The sequence below is a fragment of the Hypanus sabinus genome, chromosome 3 (genome assembly GCF_030144855.1).
Source record: "Hypanus sabinus isolate sHypSab1 chromosome 3, sHypSab1.hap1, whole genome shotgun sequence".
Taxonomy (NCBI): Eukaryota; Metazoa; Chordata; class Chondrichthyes; order Myliobatiformes; family Dasyatidae; genus Hypanus; species Hypanus sabinus.
The window spans coordinates 147,583,165-147,605,127 of NC_082708.1; the positions used below are offsets into that span (position 1 = coordinate 147,583,165).

The window sequence follows — 21,963 nt, forward strand, 5'->3', positions numbered from 1 at the left end:
TAGCTTGATTTCCCTTTGTTATTATATCATTTCCTTTTTTATGTGCCTGGCATTTTACTATAGCCAATGCTTTAGGTTTCATTATGGATTTTATTAAGTCTAGAATTCGCTGACAATGTTGTATGGGATCTCCATTACTTTTTTAAAAACCTCTGTTTCCACACTGCCCCGAACAAATGGCATACTCCATGAGCATACGCCGAATCAGTATAGGTATCTTCTTTCTCACCTTCCATCATTTCACACGCAGCTGTCAGGGCTTTGATTTCCGCTAGTTGGGCGGAACACGGTTAGGGACATGACTCCATCCTAATAATCTTATAGCTCAACTGATCCTGCTGCACTACTGAGAACCCTGCATGATTTCCATTGTGATCCCTATAACAAGAGCCATCTATGAACAGAACCTTTTTATCTGCATCCTCTAGTGGTTCTGACCGTAAATCTGCTCTCAATTTGGCAAATGCCATCGTCTTCCCTACACAATCATGGGGTTCTCCTTCATAGCCCAAAGGGACAAAATCAGCTATATTACTGGTAGTGCATCTCTGTATAGTTATGTCTGGAAATGTCAATAGCATCTGATACGCTGCTATCCTGGCTGGCATCAGCACAAATTTCCCTTTTTCCAGCAATTCTGCTACTTTGTGGTGTGTGTACAGAGTCACAGGATAGCCCAGGGTTACAGATGATGCCTTTCCATATGCATAGTACAGTGCCGCCAATCCCTGATAACGGGGTGGATACCCCTGAGCCACCTCATCTAGTCTTGTACTGTAGTATGCTATCAGCTGTTTTGCTTTTCCTGTGCCTGTCTCTTGTGTTAGAACCGCTGTGACATAACCTTCCTGTCGGTTAGATACATAAAAATGAAAAACCTTCTCGTAGTCAGGCAAAGCTAATGCTGGTGTTGACTGCAATTCCTGCTTAATGGTATTGAAAGCTATCTCCGCCTCTCCATTCCATTGTAAGCCGTTCTTCAAATTTGTATGTCCTGCTTCTTTCATTATCTTTCTCAAAGGTGCCACAATCTCAGCATATTCTCCTATCCAATCTGAGCTGTATCCTGCCATTCCCAAAAACGTCATCATCTGCCCTACAGTCTGGGGTTTTGGGGCCTTAGTTATTGCCTCAATCTGATCTGGTGCTATCGCCTTCACTCCCTTGGATATTACCCTGCCTAAGTATTCCACTTGCTACGTGCAAAATTGCAGTTTCTTTTTGGATACTTTATGTCCTCCGTATGCCAGCTTCTCTAACAGAGTTATAGTGTCCTGCTCACACTGTTCCTCGCTGTGGGAGCAAATCAACAGGTCATCCACATACTGTAACAATGTACTTTCCAATGGCATGCCCTCTAGGTCTGCCTTCAACACCTGATTAAAAACGTGTGGTGAATGTTTAAATCCTTGCTGCATTCTGGTATAGGTATACTGAGCACCTCTGTAAGTAAATGCAAACAGATACTGACACTGGTCGGCCAGAGGAATGCTGAAGAAAGCCGAACACAAATCAATCACTGAAGAGTAACTTGCTTCTGGTGGAACATTAGTCAAAAGCGTGTGTGGGTTGGGGACTACCGCTGGCCAGTCCTCTACCACATCATTTACCGCTCGCAAGTCATGCACCACTTAGGTTTATCTGCTTTTAAGACCGGCAGCAACGGGGTATTGCATGGACTGTTTGTTCTTTTAAGCACTCCTATTTCAAGCAACCCCTGCACTGTCGATGCTATTCCCTCTTCTGCTTCTGGTCTTAGAGGGTATTGTAGTCTCCTGGGTGGAATTGCTCCTCTTTTCAGCCTTATTTCCACCGGACTAGCTGTTTTTATTTTCCCTACATCCGTGTCATGCTGTGACCACAGAATAGACGGCAACTCATCTAACCTTTTATCTTTCTGCTGGCCTCTTTCCTTTCCCAGCAAGGGCAGGTGTGGTTGGGGAGTTATTTCGACCTCTCTCACTGTCCCTACAATATCTACACTTACCATTATTTTAATGCAATTGTTGTCTTCTGATATCCATACCTCTGGCGTGATTTTCCTACACACTGTTACGGTTTCAGCACTCTTAACTAAGGGCCCTAAGCCTTTAGACTGATATCCCTTGTTTACCAACAACGTTACGTGGGGCACAGCCTCCGGTATCCTGTACCATTTTTCTAAAAAGGTGTTCCACTTAACTTGTAAAGCTGCCCCTTGCTTTCCAAATATCACAGCCTCCCCTTCCAGGTGCTGTTGGGTACATGCCTCCGGGTGCCATCTCTCCTCTAACTCCCTGTTCTGAGTCTCGTCAAAAATCACTGTACAATGTAGCTCAGATTTGGGCATTACAGCCCAGGGTAATATAGCCTGCACGCCCTTTTTCCATTTTTCCCAGGTTTCCTGAATCTGATCTGCGATGTCTCCTATCCAAAAGACTTTAGCCTTCTTGTCTTCTCGCACTATCAATTGAGCCCCTGCTCTTCCCATACTCAGCCCATTTCTGGTGCATTCTAATTTTAATTCCAGTTTCAATCAGGCATCTCTGCCTAACAAATTAATCGGAGTTCCTTTAAATACTAGCACCGGTAAAACAATTCCTTTTTTTCCCATTCTCAACCGCACTGGAGCCATGCACTGTGTCAACTGTGTTTTCCCTGAGAACCCTACTGTCTTAATAAACTTTCCTGACATGGGAAGGTGAAGGGCATACTGTGGCTGTACACAAGTGTACTTGGCTCCAGTATCTATCATCATTGGTGTCAGTTGCCCTTCTAACATAACCTGAATAATGGGTTCCTCGTCTGCCTCCCTTGTTATCATTGGGTAATGTCCCTTCCCACTCGAGTTCTCGGGGCACCCCTAATACCTCGCATAGGGGTTCACAGGTCCGCTTGGGCCTGTGGGGGCTGGTCCTTGGCTAAACTTTAGTTCCCTTCTTATCGGTTCCTGCTGGTGTGTGACAGGCCATGGTGTAAACGGACAATCTCTTATGTGACCAGGCTGATTACATCCCCAGCACAATCTCTTTACCTCTCTTCCCCCCTGTTTCCTCACTGGTCCCCTCTGCCCATAGCTCCTCTGTCCCTCTCCTTGGGACTTCCAGTCCTGTCTGCGCTGTTTGAATTTAGTCTGTTTATTTCTATGGTATAACCGATACTCCTTATACTCCTTTTCCTCTCTCAAGTATTTCATTCATTCAATCTCTTCTTTCATTTCTCTCTTTGCCTGTTCCACCTTTATCCTTTCTGCCTGTATCTCCTTCCATATCGCTGCTTTTTCCTTCTCGTATTGTCTTTTTTCCTCCTCATTATCCCAAACTTGTACTTCTCCCTGTATGTTTACTGTTCCCGTCAGCAGGGGACACTGCTTAGGGGTTCCTTCCTCATTATAGTGGGGGGGCTTTTCTGTTTCTGTCGCATCCGGGTACAGAGCTGAAGCCAGCTTCTCACCGTACCCTCCTCTCTCTCTAACAGGCTGTTTCTCCAGCACCTTAGTGTCTTCCTCGCTTGTAATCAATATTCTACCTGTCCTCCTCAGCCTTTCTCCCTCCGTTCTGAATAGTTTTAGCACTTCCATTTATCATTCTCTTTTTTGCCCTCTTTTCTTAGATTTATCTTTTGGTTTGTAATTTTTAATTAGTGCCTCCATTTCTTCGCACAAACTTGCATCAAACGTTCCTTCTCTTGGCCACTTTGTGACCAGGTTTTTGGTTCTCTTTTCCCATTTTTCTGAAGTTTTTGTGATCTCATATTTATTTACCAGGATTTTTTTTTTTTTGCTCAGAATCTCTACTGCCGTTCCTTTACCTGTCATGTTGTTCTCTCTTTTTAAGGTATTTCAGAGATTCACAGTTCATTTACTGGATAATATTATTCACTCTAATTCTATGCCTAGTCTATCATCTATCTACCAGCGCTTTAAACTATATATTGGACTGTCCTTGTTTCCTATTCTGTTCTGCCCGTACAGACCTCTATTCAGAGCGGTACCCACAGAACTTGCTCTTTGCACCTCATCTATTCAGACCCTTATCTCTTAAGGCAGTATCCATGAGGATTTTCTCTATTTTCCCTTTCCCTGCCCGTTCAGACCTTTGTTTCATGCGAAGCGGTATCCACAGGGATTTACCAACAACATGTGGAATTTTTCTTAACTTCTTATTAACTTATTTGTACTTACCCTCACTGCAGTGTTCTTGATCAATCCTCTGAGCCTCCTGTTAATCCCCAATTCTGCCAGATTCTTTGGACCGGAGAGACCCTTCGGCAGTGGTTCCACACTTCTGAGGCTCCAAGACATCCCCAAAACCAACAGAATTCTTAGTCCAAATTGTCGCAAAAGGCGCTTACCTTTTGTTTGGATGCACCCTTTATTCTGTTAGCCTTGTGGGGGTCCCTAGAGGACTGGGAAGCGTCCCCAATCTGCCGTTTCCTTTCCGTGGGTCTCTTTCCGGTCCTGCCGCGGTCGCCAATTTTGTCATGGTATCTCGTGCCCCACAAATGACCAGGAGACGCAGAAGATTCTTCAAGAAGGGTTAAACTTTAATTTGCAAATCAAAGCTGAGACAGTCATTGAGCGAGTCGCTGATTGCCCACCAATTCTTGGACATAGCATGTTTTATAGCAATCTCCTGGTTTAGTTGCATTAGCATATCCAATCGGCCTACAGTTGCGTATCACAAGTACATCTGCCACTATTGTTTCTACCCATTGACTTAATCATGTTCTAATCTACATCTCTTAGCTACCTCTCATTAACACACCATTGTCTTCTACATTCCTAAGATTTCATTCTCTAGCAAATAGCAAGTTGCAACTTTTATACTCCAATAGTATCAGATATTTCAGTTCAGTCCGTGAGCATGATGAGGATATTATTGCATACTGACCAATGCCAAAACTGAGTTAGAAGTATTTCAAAGTTCAAAGTAAACCATATACTACCTTGAGAGTTATTTCCTTGCAGGAAAATAAATACAAAGTAATTAATAAAAAACTATAAATAACAAACTATGAATAGTAAAAACTGACATCAATTGTGCAAAAGAAGACAATTCGTGCAAATTATAAAAAATAATACTGAGAAACGAGTTGTAGAATCATTGAAAGTGAGTCGATGTGTTGTAGACTTAATTTGGGGTGAGTGAAATTAGTCATGCTGGATCAGGTATCGGTTGTAGGGTAATAATTGTTGCTGAATCCGGTGGTGTAGGAGCTGAGGTTGTACCTCCTGCTTGATGGTAGTAGCAAGTTTGCTGTGACAATATGTATCCCTTGCCTCCATTGTCAATAATTAACTTTGTTTGCAGCTGAATTTTAAAGATGGGCTAAAGGGTTTATATTATAAAGTTTTTTTTAAACTAGAATTATAATCTGTGGGCTGATTTAGATGATTTAATTATGGCTGCAGCCCAAGATTCTAATTTTGTTTTGGTATGGAACATCTTTCAGACAATTTGTATTGTATATCTTTTTGAAATCTCTGGGTGCAGAGTTGACCATACCAATGCTTATTAGAGTTTTTTTTGGCTGCAGAAAAGCATACTGGATTTCAAATCTCTGCTTAATAAACTTCACGGGGTGGGTCATTGCTAACGCCCAGTCACATGAGGCCTGAAATTAGAAGGGCACAGTACTGAGGAATCTCTCTTCTATGGCCTGCTTTGTGTATGGCTGCTTCTTGCGGCCTAGATTCTCTGCTGCTGGAAATGACTTGACTCAGTAAGTCTTGACTGCATGACAATTGTTTCTGTGACAGTGCTCATTAATGGTCTCCAGGGTAAACTGCCCTGTGGGCACTGGCTGTGTTTCACTGCGTTCTTACTTATTCAAACTTCGGAAACAGTGGTGAGCTCTGAATGATCACAAATGCAAGGTGCTCCCCAGACTATCACCTCTCATTAGCACCTTCTCTGCTTTCAGCTTGCGGTTTAACTCTGCTCTGATTAAGCAGGTGAATGAGAACAGTGTGCCACTAGTAAGTCTACAACTCCAAGCAGCTGACTCTGGTAAACCCCTGCTTAAAGCGAGAGTCACTGTGCTGAAAGTCAGAATGTTCATGTAAAATTCAGAGCCTGCAGTCTCACTGCTTTTTATCCACTTGCAGATTGTAATTTAAGGTTGGCCCTGATCACTGGGAGAAACCATTGGCATGGTAAAATAAGTTCTATGGCCTTCCGTTAAAATAAATTCCAAGTTCACTCCCTGATAGTTAAATGTTTGAACCCTGTCACATTATTTATTTGTGACTTAACTGTACTTAAGCTGCTTCCTAAAAAGGTTGTTGGGAAAATGTGCATTAGGGTAAGTCTTTTCAAAGAGATCAAGAAGGTACGTGCTATTTAACAAAAACTGCTGGCATGGTTAGACAATGTTGTCAAGGGTCAAGGTTATAGTGCACCCACGTTGGGGTTTTCCTATGTGGGTGGTCGTGTCACTCTGAGGGCTCTCCATGAGTGATGAGTGACACCAAGCTAATTATGCTCGGAAGGCTCACAACAGCCTTAGGTAGGAATGTTCCAAGCAAATAGGGATACAATGTTATTCAAATATGACTGGATTTGATGAAAGTCTACATTAACTGAACAATTGGAACATGGTACCTTGTACTGTGCTGAGTGCATAATAAAAGCAGTATTGATTAAAGACTTAGCATGCGATGAGCCATTCGGTAGGTGTCGGGTGCTTTTGCTTCACTAGAGACACCTTCGCTTCGCCTTCTAACTCTCACTATTCCCTTCCTCCTGCCGCTGTTGTCTTCATTTATGCATTTCCATCAAAGCTTAATTAAACACAAAAAAAATGCTAGGAATTCCCAGCAGGGCGGGCAGGATCTTTGGAGAAAGAAGCAGGGTGATGATCTTCCATCAGAACTGAGAAAAGTTTGGAATTTGGTTGGTTTTAAGATGCAATGGCGGGGAGGGATGTTGGGATTGTCTGTGATATAGTGGACACCAAGTACGGGTAAGTGATGTGTGAGGTGCTGGTGCCAGCTGGGAGATGGCCATTAAATAAATGTGGATGCAGAGGCTGCAGAAATGACAGAGGATGATCCATTGAATGTTAATATCAGTGGAGAGGCAAAGAGGGCAAGGGGAACCCTAACATTGTTCTGGGTAGGAATGAAAGCAAAACTGTGGGAGATGAACTAAACAGGGCTGAAAGCCCTGTCGGCAATCATGGAGGGGAAACCAGATATCTTGGAAATACTGGTGTGGAAGCATCACCAAAAGAGATATGATGGAGATGAAGAACTTAGCAGAATGGAATAGATTTCTTTAAGAAACAGCTGGAAGGAATTGTGACCAAGATAGCTGGGGGAACCTGTGGGCTTATAATAGATATTTATATCTAACCTGTGCTGAGGCTTCATAATATATTGGCCAAACCACACTTGGAGTACTATCAGCAGCTTTGGGTCACTTCTCTGAGAAAGGATGTGCTGGCATTTGGAGAGGGTCCACAGGAGGTTCACACGAATAATCCCAGGAAAGAAAGGGTTAACATATGGGGAGTATTTAACGTGTCTGGGCTTGTACTCATTGGAGTTTAGAAGATTGAGTGTGGATCTCATTAAAACCTATTGAATATTGAAAGAATCTATGTAGAGAAGGTATTTCCTATAATTGGGGGGGGGGGGGGGGGAGGTGTCTAGAGCCAGAGAGCACAGCCTCAGAATACAAGGATGTCCCTTTAGAACAAAGATAAGGTCAAACTTCTGTAGCCAGAGGATGGTGAATCTGTGAAATTCATTGCTGTTTAAGGCTGTGGAACCCAAGCGATTGGGTATTTTTAAAGCAGAGATTGATAGATTTTTGAATAGTAAGGGCATCAATGGTTATGGGGAGAAGGCAAGAAAATGAGATTGAGAGAGATAATAAACCAGCTATGATGGAGTAGCTGAGCAGATTCAATGGGCCTGATTCTATGTCTCATGGTTTTCTGCTCTATGTCCTGAGATGGAGCTAGAAAGTTGAGAAAGGGAAGGAAAAAGTTTGGGAGCTGGATGGAAGTTGGCACTGAAGATGATGGAAGTTTTGAGTTTGTGCAAGAGCAGGAAATGGCATTAATACCATCATCAGTGTCTTAATAAATGAGGTGAGAGCGAGAACACAAGTATCACTGAAACAGTCCACAAAGCAAAATGTCAATTGAATCAATCTGGGAACCAGAGCTGTATCCTTACTTCAGGAAGAGAGTGGAATTAAAGCAGAATTTGTTCAATGTGGAAGTAAATTCAGTCAAGTGAGGGAGAGCAGTGGAAAGGGAGCTGCTTTGGTACATGTTCAGGGAAAAGGTGAAGGGCTGTCCCACGCAGGACAGAGGTATAGAGGGATTATATAACCAAGGGAAACTGAGCCAGATGCAACCAGGAAAAGATATTACTAGAGGGCATCAGAAATGGCATGATTGTAAATGGAAAGAGATTGTTTGAGGGAAAATAATAGAACCAAGGTAAGAAGAAGTAAGTTCTGGGAGACAAGATTAGGCTCAGTCATTTGGTCTATCAGGATAATAATGTGTATGGATCTTGAAGAGGTGGTAGATTTGGGTTGGGGGAACTTTGAGGCTCAATGGGTAAGTGGGAAAATCACAAGGCAAATTGAGACCAGTGAGAGTGTTGGCCTAATTTTCAGTGGTGGTGGTCATTGGCCAGGGGGAAGGCATAAGAAGATATCAGGGAGTTTGCATTTAGCCTCAAGAGTCGTAGAGATCAGCCCACCAATCAGCAAGCATACCACAATTATAGGTTTGAGTTCAACATTTTTAGTTTGTATCAGAACTGACCAGAACTAATGAAGAATCAATCTGTCAGATTAAATGTGCTCTGTCTCCACATTTATACTGCCTGGGCTGCCTAATATTTTCAGTTTCTTTTTCGATTGCCAGCATCTATAGTGCTTTGATTCTCACAGTTCCATCCCTGTTTTTCCCCTCTCTCTATTTTTATTCTTTTATTTACCTCTCCTTCAGACAGACCTATGCAATTAACAAATCATCTCACTCTCTCTCTCTCTCCCTCTGAACTGGCACCTCTATCACCACAGTCTTCACCATTTTAGAGACATTCCCTTTGTTCTCTCGACCCAACCCCATCACTGGGTAGAAGGCAGTGGATGGTAGAGGGTTCAAGAACCACGGTGCACACATTAGGAACAAACTAGAATGTGAGAGATTTAGCCTGGAGGGATGGAAAAAAAGATTTTCCTGTACAGAATATGCTGTGGATTTCAAAAATGGAGTTAGTGATTGAAGCAGAGACTACATCAACATTGAAGAATAGACTGGTTAACAAAATTGGAGTAAATGGATATTGAAGCAATATGGACTACTGGAGTTAAGTCCCTACTCGAGTGGAGAATAAAGTGGTCTGAATGGATCAAGTGGTTTAATTCCATGGTGCAGTTCAATGTAATTTAATATAGTCTCCTCAGCAAAGCAGCCTTTTGTTTCTATTTTGAGCTGCATCTTCCACTTCAAATACCTCCTACAATACATTTTGGTGATTTGCGTTCTACATTCAGATGAACTACCCTACTCCACACCCATCCCACACACCATATCATTAATTCAGGGACTCTGAACCTTCAGATTTTGGGAAAGGCATTTCAGATATGGATGTTGTTTGGATATGAACAGCAACATAATATGTTCAAAATATAATATCCTTTCTAATGGACCCTCAGGTCTGTTTTGGCCTTGTATTGACTTTCAACTTAACTATTCTTTTTACTTATAAAATTGCAAGGACATCCTAAATATAATTGTTTGCTCTCACCAGTCAAGGTGATTGATTACTGACAGTTATGGACATGTTAAGATCCAGAGAGCGGAGGCAGAGCCAACATTGGGCAAAAGCTCGGCTGGCCCAAGCTTCTCTGGTTAATGAGATGAGGAAGCTTTCTTCACATGTTGAAGGACTATGGAAGCCCAAGGATGCATAGTCGGTCAAAAAAAAACTCTAAGTCCAATGTGTATTGGTCAAAAAGGCTTTGCCTCCCACCCAATGACGCCTTCAAATCCCAGCATTGTACCAGATTTAAATTCAGTTAATTAAATAAATTCTGGAATTACTGAGACAGCGCCAGCACTATAGACCAGAGATTCATACAGCATGGAGACTGGTCCTGATGACCATCAAGCACCCATTTACACTAATCCAATTTTACCCTCTCTGTTTTCCGGTCCCCCTCTCGCCACCACTGATTCTATGAATGCAGATTATATTGAAACATTTAAGCTTAGCTATGGAAATAACAAAAAATTAAAAAGAAGCAAACCATTGGGGGAAAAAAAACACTACTTTCATGACTTGCCTTCGAATTCACCGTAACATGTTTGGCACAGCATCGTGGGCCGAAGGGCCTGTATTCTGCTGTAGGTTTTCTATGTTTCTATAACCTTACAACACAAATTGTACAAAGGTGTAAAATGTTCTTTTTGCTATGCTTGAGTATCAAGGATTTTATTGAATCATTTACGAAGAACTGAGTTGGCTGGTCTATAACTCTGCTGAAATGACTTCCCTGGTACAGCGGCTAGGATAGCAACTGAGAGTCAATGAATGCACACCTTAAGAACACAGTTCATAAACCATTAATTTGTGACTTGAGTGTTCGATAATCAAATTTTTTTGTTTGAAGTTGTACTGAGATCAGTATGGTACTATCAGTACATTGCATCACTGGTTCCATTCAGAACCCATGAATGAGAATTCGCTCTTACCCAATTGAAGATAATTTTGCAAAAGTGGCCAATTCCCTTTCAGGTTTTTGCTCTGGCCATCCCTTTGAAAACAGTGATTTCTTCCTTATCCTCACTCTCTCTCTTTCCCTTAACTTTAATTGTCTCTGATATTCTGTCCCTTTGACTCTCTGTCTAAATCTCCTCCACCTCTCTCTTTCTCCTTCATATTCATTCTTGAAGTTCAAAGTAAAATTTATTTACAGAGTACATACATATCACCACATACAACCCTGAGATTCTTTTTCTGCGGGCATACTTAGCAAATCTATAGAACTCTGAACAGGATCAATAGACAACAAACTGCGCAAATGCAGATATAAATAAATAGCAATAAATAACGAGCATGTAATAGAAAGATAAAAGAGTCCTTAAAAGAGTGTAGCTATCCCCTTTTGTTCAAGAGCCATTCTGAGGGGTAGTAAATGTCTTTGAACCTAGTGGTGTGAGTCCTGAGGCTCCTCTATCTTCTACCTGATGGCAGCAATGAGAAAAAAGCATGGCCTGGGTGGTGAGGGTCTTTTGATCATGGATGCTGCTTTTCAAAAGAGTTTTTGAATTTTGGTATCTCCAAATTTATCTATCACCTTTCTGTAATTTTGTTCAATGGTTTAACCATATTACATTTTCTTTGGTTTATACATACTGTGTCTTAGAGAGAAGAACACCTGTCTCCGTTCTTTAGTTGGTTTAATGTGCCTTGTCTGATATCTTGTAGCCAGGTAAAAACTTGGGGAACAAATAAGCTGGAGGATTAGCTTTAGGGCAGGGTGGCAAGACAATTCTCCAGCAAAGGATATCAAATACACTGCCTGAGTCTGACTTGTTGGGTAAGTGAGTCCTCAAGTTACACAGCCAAGTATTGAGTTGCCCATTGTGACCCTCTTTGTGCTTTATTACAGAGCTGTGGTGTAATTATATATCCTCAGCAAATAAGCCAGAGTGCTTTAGATTTTTACGGTGAAGGCCAGTCAGGATTTGGATCAGAATAATTGAATGGTTTTGTATATTTCACTTCCTCTTGAGGATTATTTTGTTCAGCCTGATTTACATACAAAAGTTTCACAAGGACAAAGCCTCATGATCTTCTTCCCACCCTGCTTCAACCAGTCCTATTCATGCAGTCCTTACTTTTTCTGGATGTTTATTTGATTCAACCAATACATCCAAGCAAATTCCCACAACTATTCCACAGTTCCCCAACTTCTCAATGTTCTGTATTGCACCAGTATAGCCCTAAAACCGGTGTAAGGTTATAAGTGAAACACTCTGACTGTTGTTCATGTATAACACAGAGTGGGACAGCACTGACATGTTGCTCTTTTCCTTGGAGAAGGTTAGTAAACCCAGTCAACAGGAAACTGTGTGATTGTTAAGGAAAAGGAGAAAGGACGGTAGCATCGTGACAGCGATTGGGGTTCAATTCTCGGTGCTGTCTATAAGGAGTTAGTACGTTCTCTCTTTGACTGTGTGAGTTTCCTCTGGATGCTCTCGTTCCTTCCCATGCTCCAAAGACATACGGGCTAATAAGGTTTAGCAAGTTGTGGGCATGTTATGTTGGCACCTAAAGCATGGTGACACTGTGGGCTGCTCCCAGCACATCCCCCAACATCAACAGTCTCTGTTGATCTTAGAAGCAAATGGCACATTTTACTGTATATTTCAATGTACATGTGACAAATAATGCTAATGTTTTGAATCTTAAAAAAAGGCAAAATATCCCTTCCTGTAAAGAGCCAAATGCAAATCCCACTGATATTCATTCAATTCATGTTTCCTTGCCATCCAGTTTACTAATTTAAACGCATGGAATAATGTTCTTGTTTTATTGACCTTTTTCATTAATGCAATGCCATAGTAAAGCAATCCTGCACAGTTGTATCACTGTGTATGTGCAACATGGGATTGATATGATGACACTTGATCTAAGCACAGCTGAGATTGAGAGTATAGTTTTGGTTATGGTTAGTTAATTGGCACCAGAGCAGATACTACTACTACTACTACTACTACTACTACTACTACTACTACTACTATTACGACAACGCACCAAGCGGCACTTTTTTTTGCTTGTGCTCAACTTTTATAAATAGGCAGGTGGCCAGTATTGCAATTATTGTTGACTCCAATATGCTCCTAACAAAATTTGTTTATCAATCCATTTGAAGTAAGTAATACCAATGATAAGCTATGAAAAATGCTGACCACTACTCTTAGACTTAGAGATAAAGTGTCAGAACATACAACAGTACAACATGGAACAGGCCTTCTGGCCCATCATGTCTTTGCTGACCACGGTGCCAATCTAAACTGTCCTAGCTGCCTCCACATGATCACTAGTTAACAAATGTCACGTCACATGTTGGTGATAATAACCCTGATTCTGACTCTGATATCCCTGTAATCCACGCCTGATCATGTTCCTGTTTGTACAATATGCCTCTTAAATGTTGGTGTTATATTCTACAACCACCTTGCCCAGTGTTCCAGGCATTTACCATAAAAAAAAACTTTCCTCACAAATGTCTTTAAACATTCCAGGATCGGAATCATAAATTATATTTATCATCACCAACATATGACGTAAAATTAGTTGTTTTGCAGAAGTAGTATAGTGCAAAGGCAAAAATTTATATATTTCAGAAATAAATCGAGAGTGCCAAGTAAAGGAATAATGAACCAGTTGGACCACTTGGAGATCTGATGACAGAAGGGAAGAAGTTGTTCCTAAATCATTGACTGTGGGTCTTCAAGCTGCTGTACTTCCTCTCTGATGCTAGTGCTGAAAAGAGGGCATGTTCCAGATGGTAAGGGTCCTTAATGATGCCTTCTTGAGGTGTGGCCTCGAAGATGACTTCATTGGTGGGAAGGGTTGTGCCCATGATGGAGCTGGCTGAGTCTATAATCCATTTCACTTTAAAGTTATCCCTGCAAGTATTTGACAGTTCCACACTGAACTAAAGACTCTAACTACCCTATCTATACAGTATCTCGTAATTTTATTTACTTCTGTCACGTTGCCCCTCAACCTCTGACACTCCAGAGAAAACAATCCAAGTTTGTCCAACCTCTCCTTATAGTTAATACACTCCAATCTTCTGATCGGAGCATTAATTATTTAACACAATTCAATGTATTGGATGGCATGTTTATCCAACTCATCCATTGATACCTGAGCTGAGTAGTCAGCTTTACTTTAGACTTGTTTATCATCATAAACTTCCATACTTCAATCATAGTGTATTTTAGAGTATAATTTTGAGCAGAGTATTTTCAGAGAGGTCTGTAACAAATCCTGGAAGATGGTCTGCTCTGCTCAGCATAGTGATGATAGGTCAAATTAATTAATGTTCCATTCAGAGAATTTGATTACAGCAGAGATTCATGGACCGCTCAGTTAATGGTAAGTCTCTGAGGCATAAAAAAAGATTGGGAACCCCTGGATTACAGGAATTGTCAACATACTCAACACTTAGAAAAGAACAAACCTGCAAAGAAAGGCAGATTTTCATTTGTTACGAACCCCGTAACTGGGTTACTTGTCAGCAAAGATAGAAGCGTCTATTGAAGTCTGATGATACTATTTTTAACAGTATTTATTAGTAAAAATACACAAAAATAATATCAATGCAAATATACAGATAATATATGTCGTCAATACTAAACCTAAAAGTGTGGGTATAATAATAATAAATAAGAAATAAGCTCTGTCGTTGTCTAGGGGATAATGTATTATCCGATGGAAATATAAAGTTCGCTGCAGTTCACACAAGCTGCCATCTTTTGGTTGTCGCTGTGTTGCAATTGTTGCAGAGAGAGAGAGAGAGATAGGAGAATGAGAACATTTACCGCTACGGGTTTTGCCAACCTTCCTTTATGATTTTGATCCGTCAGGTGTCTCGTTGTCGTGGCCGTTCAAGTGTGACCTCTCCTTTAGCTAAACCATTCTTCTGTGATGAGCCCGCCACCCAGGCAAGGGAGGACACACACGAGCTCTCACCGGCTTCGCTATAAAACGCTGTCACTGGATTTCTAGCGTTTCTCTTGGTGTGTCTAAGGGGTGTTCCCCAGACCCGTCTTTTATCCTCGCTCACGGGGTCACAGATGTCAATCAAGTTGGGATGATGCAATCCCTCAACCAGACCACTCTGACTGCCCCCTGAGGGGTTTCAATGAATAGTACAGTACTCAATACACAATTCCTTCTCCAAGAGACAATGGCAGTTATCTGTGGTTCCGTTCCACTTATGTCAGGAGACATTCCAAACCTTGTGTATTCTGCGTCTCTCTCTGTCTTTCATTTCTGGGTTTCAGACCCGAAATAATAGCGATCTTGCGATTCTCAAAAAGGAGGGGGGGGGGCGAGCATTGGCGATTCGGGACTCTTCTGCCCATCCGATTTGTTCCATCTTTGTAACACATTTATGTGGCATTCCAAATAGCTACAAAATGCGAGAAAACTTTTTATAGTTAATTAAGTGGAAAGAATACAGTATCAAATATGTACACAGCAAGCTCACCATGCCTCTACTTTCTCAGAAGGCTAAAGGAATTTGGCATGCCCTCATTGATCATTACCACTTTTTAAATCAAAGTTCCATAGAAAGCATACTATTTGGATCCATCATGGCGACAGCTCTGCCCGTGACCACAGGAAAACTGCTACATTGTGGACACAGCTCAGCACCTCAGGGAAACCAGCTTATCCTTCATGGAATCAGTCTATACTTCTCACTTCCAGAGTAAAGCAGCCAACATAATCAAAGACCCCACCCCCCCGAACATTCTCTCCTCTCCTCTTCCCCCATTCAGAGGTTATTAAAAAGCTTGAATGCACAAATCTCCAGGATCTAGGACAGCTTATATGTCGATTGAATAGTTCCCTAGTACAATAAAATGGACATTTGAGCTCACAATCTACTTTGTTCTGACCTTGCACAATTGCTCTGTAGCTGGTACACTTTATTCTGCTATTACTTTACCATGTTCTACTCAATGGACTGTTCAATGAATTGATCTGTATGAACAGGATGCAAGATGAGCTTTACACTATCTCAGTACGTGTGACAATAATAGAGCAATTCCATAGTCAATGGAGGAGAGTCTTGATTCTGCAGTGTGATGAACTAAGTTCACAACTCTGCATTATTCCACTGCATTGTCACTGATACCCTACAACATAGAGAAAGTATCTTGTTGGATGACATGCTGGAGATGAGCAGTGGCTGGGTCATTAAGGGTTAATGCATGCAGTTCTCCACTGAGAGCTCTGTCAGGAGCTCTTTGATCAGCTGGTCAAGCCTGACTGTCTCAGGCGGTCTGGAACCAAACTGTCTGCGGGTCAGCAGTGATGGGAAGCCAGCTGTCCGAGCAACCTCAGTCAAACGTGGCAGCTGCTCAGGACAAGAGACGAGAGCCGCCGTCTGTCACTTGGAACAGCTCCGACATGTGCCCCCCCCCCCGACCCTGACGAAAAAGAGGGTATGACACTGTTGTGGGGGTCGCCCGGGTAGGGTGCCTCCCAATGCTGATGTCACCACTGGCATCAAGGAGCCTTTCACCGTCAACAAGAGTAATCTGAGTTGGAGGCTGAATGGTGGGAGGGGAGGGTCTCGGATGTTCTTTAGTCCCAGGTCACGGGAGGCCCTAGGCAACGCTGGATTGTGGGAACAACCTCTCCCTATCTGATATACCGCAGCTGGATTGCAAGTTTGAAGAAGCTGCAGTTTTTAAAGAAATTAAGGGCATACTTCAGTGATCGTTATGCACTGTGACTCCTTCCTTACACGCGGTAACATTTCTATTCTGTAATGCAAGGGGGAATATTTCCAACCTCGTCAAAGTTACGGATCTGAATTCGGGCCGTACCTTTAAAGCATAACGTTTTAAAAAAAACTACAGCCAACTCTCTCCTTACATTTGAAAGTCCAGAAAAAGAGAGTTCACGTCCGTGCTGAGGAAAGTTTGAAGGAATGTATCTCCGTACCCTGTGGGGAGCCGGACTGGACTGTTTCTCCGTTGATCTCTTGCTGAATTCCGGCACGGGTGTTACCAGCAGAGGTGGGGTTTTATGTGGTGCTGTTAAGGTTCACGCCGGTGCCGAAACTCCATAGAAACAAAAAGTGACTGATCACTGAGAGCGGGCGCGAGTTTGGACACTTCAGGAGTCTGAGCCCGGACGAGTTTATGCTGGGAATGTAATGTATGTGCACTGGAGAGTATTACCCCGTAATTCGACGCGGTCTTCGTTCTTTAATCGTGGCTCTTCCATGAGGTGCAGCTAACGTGCTGTGTGCACACTGTAAGGTTGGCAGTGACTCTCGCCGCCTATAGCTCTCTCGACCGGAGTTACAGGTTAAGGTTTCTTTTTAATTAAGTGGAACAAAACAACATATTCATTTTTACTCGTTCTTCTACAGAACGAGCGCGGAGCTGCTACTAACTCTTTCTTTTTAACACTTTACATTCCGGGTTCTCTCCATTCTGGAGACGACATAGAACAATACAACATTGGCCCTTTGGCCCACAATTTCTGTGCCGGCTATGATGCTCATTAAACTAATGCGCTCTCCATATACATGATCTATCTCCCTCTATTCCCTGTCTGTTCAGGTTCCTGCCTGTTTAAGTCCCTCCAGCATTGCACAAGCACTCTAAATGTACCCGATCACATTTAAAGCTATACTCTGTGATTTGGCATTTTCACCGGGGGTAGGGGTGGGAGAAGGTTCTGTGGGGAGCTATTAAATTTTGCGATTCCCATTATGTTTCTAAACGACCCCCTGCTCTCAGTCTCTGATGCTCAGAGAAAATAACCCAAGTATGTCCATCTTCTTGATTAAGCTGATTCTCTCTAACCCAAACAGTATCCCGGTAAACCTCTCCTGCAGCCGACTTAAAGCTTTACACAGTTAACTTCACCTTTTGAGACTCACTTCAGCCAGGCGGCGGTTCTCCTTGGCCAAGGCCTGACAGGTGAACATGCTGCAGGAATGCGTTCAAGGGGAAGGGGACAAGCAGGAGCACAGATTCCCTTGTCAGTAATATGCAGAAATGATTAACTCTGTTGGGGACACACATTGTCTCAGTATACTTAGAATGGGTGTGTTACATTTCCAGGTACCAGCACATTTTAAATTCCTGCTTATGCTCCTGGCTTGATTTTAAAATTCTCAGTCTTGTTCTCAAATGTCTCTATGGGGCCCCACTCCCCGTTTTTCTCTTATCACCATCAGTTTGATATCCCTGTGAGATATTATACTTCTTGGTTTCTCATCAAACCCCATTTGTAATCACGCCACTATTGGTGGCTGTGCCTTGTGCTGCCACGACCTTCCTAAAACTTCTGCTTCTTTCAAATTGCTTGAAACCTCGATCTTGACCGAAGTGTGTGGGCCACCATCAGTCTTTTTGTTCCACATTCCTGTAAAGTGCCTTGAGAGACGATATTGCTGTGTTAAATCTACAATAATAAATTAAAGTTGTTACCTGATGTGGTTCTGCATTCCCAGCAGGGGTTTCAGCTGAAGAAGTTGCTCTGTGTTTCCCCCTGTGCAGTGGTGGGGTTTGGTTTGGCAGCATGAAGCTGAATGTGTGGTGCCTGGACAGAGCCGAGCTCATCCTGTGATGTTGCCTGATAGATTGGACACTTCAGACTCTGAACCCCTTGAGGGTGTTTGTCTGAAGTTTGTCAAAATCATCGGGAACAAATGAGAGTACCTTGTGTAACTTTTTAGAAGCCTTTGTTCGGTCTGATCACTACTGCTGATTTTAATACTGTAGTTTGAAATATCCAAAGAATAGCTTTCCCTCCATACAACTTGTAAATCTCCCACCCGAGGAGCAGATTATGAATGATTGCGGTATTACATAATGCAGGAGGACAGCTCTTTACAGGAGCAATCGACTCCCCTGCTCTTTTTCCTGTAGTCAGCAAATTTATTTTCATGTATATAATTAAAGTTCGAAAGTCACTATTGGACCTACCTGCCCTATCCTTTCAGTTATTACATTCCAGATCATTACAATTTGCTGCTTCAACATAATCAGTCTTCTCTCCTTTTGCCAATGACCTTAAAGATATAATCAATGGGACTCCTAATGGGAATGGCTTTTCACTTACTCTATAAAAATGCTTCAAAATTTTGATTAACCTTAATCTCTCTTTACCTTCCCCGCCTGGTTGTGCATAGCCCTGCCTTCCAATCCCTAAATCCATTTTAGTAAGTCAACTGCAGCATGTCTAAGGCTTAGTCATTCAGCCTGAACTGTGGTGCTAATAATTGAGTAACTAAGGTCGGTGACTTAAGAAGTTGCAGTTTGAATTCTTTGCTTTCTCTTTTTTGTTGTTTCATTAGTAAATCTAAAGGTCTGCTCCTTTTAGATTACTGCATCCTAGGATCTCTCTATTCCTCATCCCTTTACAAATTGTGTCATTTACTTCCTGCTGCCTCTTAAACAACATTTGCCTTCCAAATGCCCATCCTCTTGACTTGCTCTGCTATTTTCCTTGTTTATAGCACTTTGGAGATTTGCATTGAAGAATACTTAAATCAAATCTAAGAAATTAATATGTATCATTTGTAAGGCATCTATGATATTACGGTCGGCTGTCCTTATCCCCGAGTTCCGCATGCGCGAATTCAACTAACCGTGAATCGCGAAAACCTGGAAGTGCTGTTCCAGCACTTGTTGTTCGAGCATGTGCAGACTTTTTTATCTTGTCATTGGTCCCTAAACAATGCAGTATAACAACTATTTTACATAGTGTTTACATTGTATTAGGTATTATAAGTAATTTAGAGATGATTTAAAGTATATGGGAGGATGTGTGTTGGTTATTGTGGATCGGGATCGAAAAAAATTGGAAGTTCTCTTACTAAGTAAGTCGGAACCGGTACATCCAGTACTAATTAGCGTCAGTTAGTCAAATGTTTGTCTTAGTATATAGTATATATTTTACATTTCTATGCATATAAAACACTTAAGAACGTATGTTTCAACGCTCCAGTGACAGACCGCTATCGAGTGCGCTCTCCACTGTGCCGGGTTGATGTGAGAATCAAAAGCCCAAAACCCAATAAATAAACCACTGTGTTGCTTAGTAATAATTGTATCTTTCATCGGGGCAGTGTCTTTCTCACTTTATCCTTTAAAATTGTTCCGATCGTTGACTGACGTAGCCTAACGCTTTTCCAATGACCGATGGCGTTTCACCTCTTTCCGATCGCTTTATTATTTCCACTTTATTTTCAATCGTGATTGTGATTATTTTTATGAACAGAAACACTGTGGATTCAGAGCTCTGACGCCGGGTCCTAAGGTCCATCGTATTGAGACAGGTTGAATAAGGGACTTGAGCATCCGTGAATTCTGATATCTGCAATGTGTCCCAGAACAAATCCCTCATGGATAAGAAGGACTGTATATGGTTTTTTGCTGGTAAACCCAGAATTTAATAATTTTGTTAAACAGAAGCAGAACTTATTTCTTCCCCCTTCCCAGCAATCCCCACAGATGTATGATTGCCTATGCCTTCCACAGCACTTCTCTTTCTTGAGAGAAAAAAACTTTTATATTTAAATAGAGTCATTCAAAATGGGTTTATGCAAAAAGTGCAACAAAATCTATTTCTATACAGAAAATAGAACTAAGCTGTTCACAAAAATGTTTTGTGGGTTTCAATGTGTTGATCAGTTAGTGAGACATGGGCTGCAGATGCTGGAATCTGAGACAAAAATGAGAGAGGAAGTCAGTGAGTTAGGTTTCATCTGTGGAGAGAAATGGATGGTGGATGTTTTGGGTAAGGGCTTTCATGTAGGCCAGGGGTGGACAAACTTTTTGACTTGAGGGCCACAAAGGGTTCTAAAATTTGACAGGGGGGCCGGACCAGGAGCAGATGGACGGAGTGTTTTGGTAATACACCTCATAAGAGAAAATAAAATATCATGGGATATGTAGAAAACATGTGCTTTAATTTCAATTGAAAATGAACAAATGCATTACAACAAAATATCTGTCTTTGAAGTCCCATGGTATTTAGCTATTTATTGAAATGACTTTTAAAACACTGAAAATTAAATGAATAAAATACAGCTTTTTTTAATAGTAACAGTTATTATTTTAAAGCACTGAAAATTCTGTTATCCTTCAAGATATTATCATCATCACTCTCCTCCTGACTGTCTTTATTTCAAAAACGGTAGGAGATGCAGGTCTACTTGTCCTGCTCCTTCTTATTCAATTGTCCCCTGTGCCAAAACTCAACAACGACCCGCAGAATGACAAAGCAGGGAGAGCGCGCCGGTATGCGGAGCTTTGTGCTCGCAAATCCCCGCAGGCTATCTCTCTTAGCCGGAACGCTGGCTAATTGTGAGCCGGTTCGGATGTGCCAGGAAATGGGTCGCCACAAGGTCACAAAGTAAAGCGCAAATGTGGAGTAATACGCTGCACCTCAACAAAGGTCAATGTATATAGAGTGCGTCATCTATTGGGAAAACGCCAGAATTGCGGGGAGAAAACGTTAACAAGGTTTATTAATATAATTTCATCAAGTTCTGCGGGCCGGATTAAAAAGCTTAACGGGCTGCAAATGGCCCGCGGGCCGTAGTTTGCCCATGCCTGATGTAGGCTATTGATGAAGTACATTGTCTATTGTAACAAATTTCACAAAGATTATTCCAACAGAAAAAAAATGAAATGATACTTAGAACTTTGACATCTACTCGAGGCTGAATGGAGAATCTGCCTCCACCTCCAAACTTAAATATTTCATCTGAAAATTTGCATTTCTCTCGATATTACTAGTGGGAGAGCAGTTTTCCCTAAGTACTCCACTGAAGCACTAGCTTGGAGTTTGTATATAGTCTCATAGAGCGATATGAATTAAACTTTCAGATTATGGCTTGTGTTTTTTTCATCTTGATGAACATACAAATAATGCTACCAGACTTACATTAACTAATCATTCCAATATTCAGGCTTAGAATTATGCAGCCAGGAAACAGGCCCTTCAGCTGAAAACATCCATGCCTACATGTCTAAGTTACTTCTGTTTGTTCCATCTTGCTTTAACCCTTTCCTATCCATGTACCTATCCATGTGTTTTTTTAAAATGTTGTTGTTGTACCTGTATCAGCCATTTTATTCTGGCAGCCATTCCACGTACACACACCACTCTCTGCATGAAGAAGTTGCCCCTTGGGCGCCTTTTAAATCTTCTCCCTCTGACCTTAAGCC

At 41.8% G+C, this 21,963-nt stretch overlaps 1 protein-coding gene across 14 annotated transcripts in view; it reads left to right on the forward strand.

The window, feature by feature from the left end:
• psd3l (pleckstrin and Sec7 domain containing 3, like) overlaps positions 1-21,963 on the forward strand; it is a 476,452-nt gene that overhangs the window by 273,973 nt on the left and 180,516 nt on the right. Inside the window, exon 1 of one of the 14 annotated variants that reach the window (XM_059965355.1) lies at positions 5,662-5,703. The exons of 8 other annotated variants lie outside the window; for them this stretch is intronic. The gene's annotated coding sequence lies outside the window, so the exon portion shown is untranslated. Of the gene's footprint in view, positions 1-5,661; positions 5,704-16,081; positions 17,080-21,963 lie in introns of those variants that run through there. 5 more of the 14 variants (XM_059965352.1, XM_059965354.1, XM_059965350.1 and 2 more) reach the window with 5 other exon arrangements.